Raw genomic sequence first — 6,161 nt, 5'->3', positions numbered from 1 at the left:
GCTCATTTGCATTTAAAGAGACGTACATACAAAAGGTGTAATTTTGTTCACACAGCATGGGATAATAAGTAATCTTTTGAGTTGGAACTTGATTTTGGGGACACTTGTTACATTTACATGTAAAAAAAAAACGATAAAAATAATCCAAGTAAAAGATCAAATGTCATTTTTAGTTTTAACTGAAATGCAACGAGAAGATCTGAATGTGGATCTGAAAGGAAACTTTTGGTATTGTTTTCGGTGTGTGTGTTTTAGTTCTGTATATTCGTCATGTTAATGGAACAGAAACCGAATTGTAGTGTCTGATCATTTAACCGGCTCAACCTCTGGACACAGAGTTCTGTAGTCTTAAGCCTCAGATTTTCCTGGAAATGGATGAATGAACCTCCTCCAAACACACACACTTGACACATTTCTCCTGACTGCGGTTTTCAGCTCATTAGTCAGGATAGAGCGAAATCGTCTTATTTTAACACCATAAGTAGTCCATAAACTCTGTGGCCCGAGTGATCGGCTACAAACGCCAGGATCAGTGTTCAGAACTCCATAAGAACAGAAATTGATCTAATGAGTGTGTGATTTAAGATGTTGAAGGTCTGTAAACACACAATAGTGAAGGTTACTGATACTCTGTACTGATAAAAAGTAGTAACGTGTTGTGTGTATGTATGTGTGTGTGTGTGTGTGTATGTATGTATATATATATATATATGTATGTATATGTGTATATATGTATGTATATGTGTATATATATATATATATGTATATATACACACAAACACACACACAGTTGCAATTACATTTATTGAACCCCCTGAATTATTAGCCACCCTGTTTATTTTCCCCAATTTCTGTTTAACAGAGAGTGTCAACACATTTCTAAACAAACTAGTTTTAATAACTCATTTCTAATAATTGATTTATTTTATCTTTGCTATGATGACAGTACAAAATATTTGACCTGATGTTTTTGAAGACACTTCAAAAGGGTTAATTAAGTTAACTAGGCAGGTTAGGGTAATTATTAGGCACTGTATGACAATGTTTTTTTCTATCGAGAAAAATATAGTTTAAAGAGGCTAATAATACTGACCTTAAAATATTCTTTAAAAATTAAAAACTGCTTTTATTTTAGCAAAAATAAAGCAAATAAGACTTTCTCCAGAAAAAAAAATATTATCAGAGATACTGTGAAAATTTCCTTGCTCTGTTCAACATCATTTGGGAAATATTAAAAAAAAGGAAAAAATTCAAATGTGGGCTAATAATTCTGACTTCAACTGTATATCTATCTTTCTATATCTATCTATCTATCTATCTATCTATCTATCTATCTATCTATCTATCTATCTATCCATCTATCCATCTATCTATCTATCTATCTATCTATCTATCTATCTATCTATCTATCTATCTATCTATCTCACACACATGACCTTTGACCTATAACCTAAACAACAAATAAATGTCAATCATGTCGTTACACATATTATTTATGCTTTATTTCCCACCTATAAGAAATAAATTGAAGCCATCTACCTGTAGATACGTAGATGAAGAGGCGCCCTCTAGTGTACTTAGGGTGATAATGGTCTGTGTTCGAACTGGCTAAAATGTGCAATGACGTTAGCCGTTTCAAACATTACAGGGGGCGCTAAACTGCGGTTTTCTCTGTGTTATTATCTATGATGTTTAACAGAGTAAATGAATGTTCATATCAATCTATCTATCTATCTATCTAACTATCTATCTATCTATCTATCTATCTATCTATCTATCTAGATAGATAGATAGATAGATAGATAAATAGATAGATAGATAGATAGATAGATAGATAGATAGATAGATAGATAGATAGATAGATAGATAGATAGATAGATAGATAGATAGATAGATAGATAGATAGATAGATATACAGCTTAAAGTGACATGTAAATTCTTCACCAGGTTAATTAGGTTAACTAGGCAGGTCAGGGTAATTAGTCAAGTTATTGTATAACGATGATTTGTTCTGGAGACCATTGAAAAAAAATATATTGCTTATAGGAGATAATTAGTGACCTTAAAATAATTTTTTTTTTAATTATTTATTTAAAACTGCTTTTATTACTGCCAAAATAAAACAAATAAGACTTTATCCAGAAGAAAAAAATATTATCAGACATACTGTGAACATTAATTTACTCTGTTAAACATCATAGATAATAACACAGAGAAAACCGCAGTTTAGCGCCCCCTGTAATGTTTGAAACGGCTAACGTCATTGCACATTTTAGCCAGTTCGAACACAGACCATTATCACCCTAGGTACACTAGAGGGCGCCTCTTCATCTAAGTATCTACAGGTAGATGGCATCAATTTATTTCTTATAGGTGGGAAATAAAGCATTAATAATATGTGTAACGACATGATTGACATTTATTTGTTGTTTAGGTTATAGGTCAAAGGTCATATGTGTGAGATAGATAGATAGATAGATAGATAGATATACAGATGGATATAGATATACAGATAGATATAGATATACAGATAGATATAGATAGATAGATAGATGATAGACTGATTGATTGTTGTGTATCACCCTGTAATATAATGCAAACAAAACATACATGGTAGTATTATAGTAATTTTTTTTTTTGTAAATTGTTATTGGTACCAGCTGGTTCTTTAACTCTCAAGTTGCAAGATGTTTTATGGCACCCTTTATTTAAAAAAAAACAAACTTCTAATCTTTTGTTAAGATTTTTTCTTTTTCCTATGTGGATTTGAGTATGTAGTAGGATCTCAGAGGTCACATGTTTGGTGTAAAGCACATATGAACAATCATACAAATAAAAACTATATATATTTTTATAGCTTGAGTTCAGTCTGTGCAAGCCAGAAACGAAAGCGTTTACAGCATTTGACACCATGATAAACCCTTTAGAGCTTTAATAGACGCAAATGTCCATATGCTACTTTAGACAAAAGATGCATGTGGGTCAAATAAAGCATTTCAGTAATTCTTTAAAAGGCCCAAAAACGTGCTGACCAGAGGTCAGGGTTGCACTGAATGGTGTTTGCTGAGGGCCTCATGGTGGCAAAACTCCCAGACCAATGAAGCATTTTTGTTATAAAGTGAATCAAGTGTTGGCAGCTGTAGCGAATCCAGATGAACCTTATTGTACCTCTACAAACAGCTGCTGGAGGCCTGGATATAAGCCAACTATTAGCATAGTAAATAAACAGATTTTAATAGAATCACAGTTACAATGCCTCATGTTCCTGCATATAGATTTAAACGCTACTTTCACTAAAATACAACATTACACAACGTTATGATGAAGCTATCTGTGCTACAGACATGAAAGATACCTTGTATTATTTATTTATTATTTGAACTACTAGCAGAATTACAAAAATACCTAATATTTTCAAAGAGCATTTGCAAACATGAGGAGCACATATGAACACCACACTCTTATGATTACTTTTTATCCTTACAATAAGGATTAGGTTTACTAATTTAAGGACAATAAGGTTAAGTTTACTCATTTAAATGGGTTTAATAGGTGTGGCATAATCTGTGTCCCGACCTAAACCCAAATGAAACATTGATTCCATCTTGCTAAAAGCAATGAGAAAGTTTATCCTTTGTTTTACCCAGTCTGTGTATTTTGCATTTCTTTTTCGGCACTGGTCTTGAATTTCATCTTGTGCTTCTGGAGGCCAGTCTGAATTTCTTTTCATATGTTGTGCGTTAACAATGATCCTAAACACCTAATGGCTAAGCCTGTCTGCCACAGTCGCCACGCCCCCAAACTTTTGCTATTGGTCACAAGTGATTGACAGATTTAAGTGGACCAGTCTCAGTGTTTTAAGGGTGCTCGAGGGGGCTCAGTGTTTACACTTTTGGGGGAGATATACCCATGAATGGTGCACTCATGCTATACGAACAATAGTTGAGAATCCATCTTAATATCAAAAAACTGATCGTCAAAGATCATTTAAGGAGCCATAAAGTTACACTTTAGATTAGAAACTGCTCTTATGACATCATTATAGTGACTTTTGCTTAATATTATCGCAAGGCAAGTGCTATATTTATATTTATATTGCACATTTCATATACAATGGTAATTCAAAGAGCTTTATATAAACAAGGAGATTTTAAAAAATCATATAATAAGTATAAGGGATAAAAATAACAATGAATTAAAATGATACAAAACCAATTAAACGTGCATTAAAACGGGTTTAAAAGGAAAAAAAAGCATGATTAATCTTGTAAAGTGGGCATCTACACAATGTGGGACCTGTCATGTAGCTCAGATCACATGGTTGAATACGGGGACACGTTCACACACTCAATGGCTCGTCTCCAGCTGCGTTTAGTCTTTCAAACTACAGGAACTAATTATTGTCGCGCTTGTATATGGTGCCTCGAAATACCCCAAAAGATGATTCATTCTTCCATTAACGCAGACGAAGATGTTTCCTCCTCTCCTCCCTTCTTCTCTCCTCTTTTCAGATACTCCACACTCTTTTGGGAAGCCATGATTGATGCCCGTGACCCGGTGACCTGGAGTGCGTTTGACTGATCTCTATGCCAGCCAACCACAAAGCCCGACGCCATTGATTTCCCCTTCTGATCCCTCCCTTTTGTCTGCGGGGATTATTCCCATGGCAACGCTGGTGGTCTGTAAGGTAACGTTCTCAGAGCCCAGAGTAATAGACCCTCACCAGGCCCTAAGGGTGAACTTATTCCACTTCACCCAGACAGACTTTAAGGGAAAACTAATAGCAAAGTTTCATTTCTTTGCCAGACGTCTCTTAAGGTTTGCGGAGGGGAAGAAACCGAGACAGAGATAAATGAGGGAAGAAACTGAGGGAGAATTACCTGGGCTTTTGCTCTGCTATCCGATCATCAACAGAATCAGTAATTCTACAGCACTCGTTTTGTCTTAAAGGTATAGTTCACTCTAAAATGAAGATCGAGTGCATTGCTGCTCACTTTTTCAACAGAGCTTGTTCTAGACGTAATTTTTCTATTTTGATTACAAAAGAACTTTGGTGAACTCTTATAAACCATCAAGCAAACCAGCCAGCTTCAAAATCTGTAATTTTCCAACACTCTTTGTCTTAAAGGGATAGTACACACTAAAATGAAGATCGAGTGCATTGCTGCTCACTTATCTTTTTCAGCAGAGAATGTACTCATAATCATTTTATTTATAGGTTGTTTGCACATTGCGTCATTGATGAAACGCGAAATTCAGATGAAGGGTAGGAAGTGACTTTTCTACATAGAATCAAGTTCACACTTTGCTGAGGACTGATTATAAGTGGGGCGAGGCAGTGGCGCAGTAGGTAGTGCTGTCGCCTCACAGCAAGAAGGTCGCTGGTTCGAACCTCGGGTCAGTTGGTGTTTCTGTGTGGAGTTTGCATGTTCTCCCTGCCTTCGCGTGGGTTTCCTCCGGGTACTCCGGTTTCCCCCAAAGACATGTGGTACAGGTGAATTGGGTAGGCTAAATTGTCCATAGTGTATGAGTGTGTGTGTGAATGTGTGTGTAAATGTTTCCCAGAGAGGGGTTGCGGCTGGAAGGGCATCCGTTGCGTAAAAACTTGCTGGATAAGTTGGCGGTTCATTCCGCTGTGGCGACCCCAGATTATTAAAGGGACTAAGCCGACAAGAAAATGAATGAATGAATGATTATAAGTGAAGTTTATTTATAAACTAATTTCGAGAGGATCTCGTGCTTATGATTGCTTGCTGCCAGCCACGCATTATTCAATTTATGATTCACCAATCAGACGATTCCTAAGCCACAATAAATACCCTGAGTTCCATATTACAGCCATCTTCGTTTTGAAGAATCCCCTCTTCCACTCCTACTCCTCTTCCTTTCCTAGATGGGTGGCACGGTGGCCCAGTGGTTAGAACTGTTGCCTCACAGCAAGAACGTCACTGGTTCTAGTCCTTACCAAGCCAGCCGATGTTTCTGTGAGGAGTTTACACTTTCTCCCTGTGCTCACGTGGGTTTCCCTGGGGTTCCCTGGTTTTCTCCCACCGTCCAAAAACATGCAACTTAAGTTAATTGACTAATACAAATCGGCACCATAGAAATGCTCCTAGTAAGTAGTTATCTCTTAAGAGCAATCTCTGTCTGTTCATTGGCTA

This window comes from Danio rerio, chromosome 4, assembly GCF_052040795.2.
Source record: "Danio rerio strain M-AB ecotype USA chromosome 4, GRCz13ab, whole genome shotgun sequence".
Classification (NCBI taxonomy): domain Eukaryota; kingdom Metazoa; phylum Chordata; class Actinopteri; order Cypriniformes; family Danionidae; genus Danio; species Danio rerio.
This window is presented reverse-complemented; position numbering follows the sequence as displayed.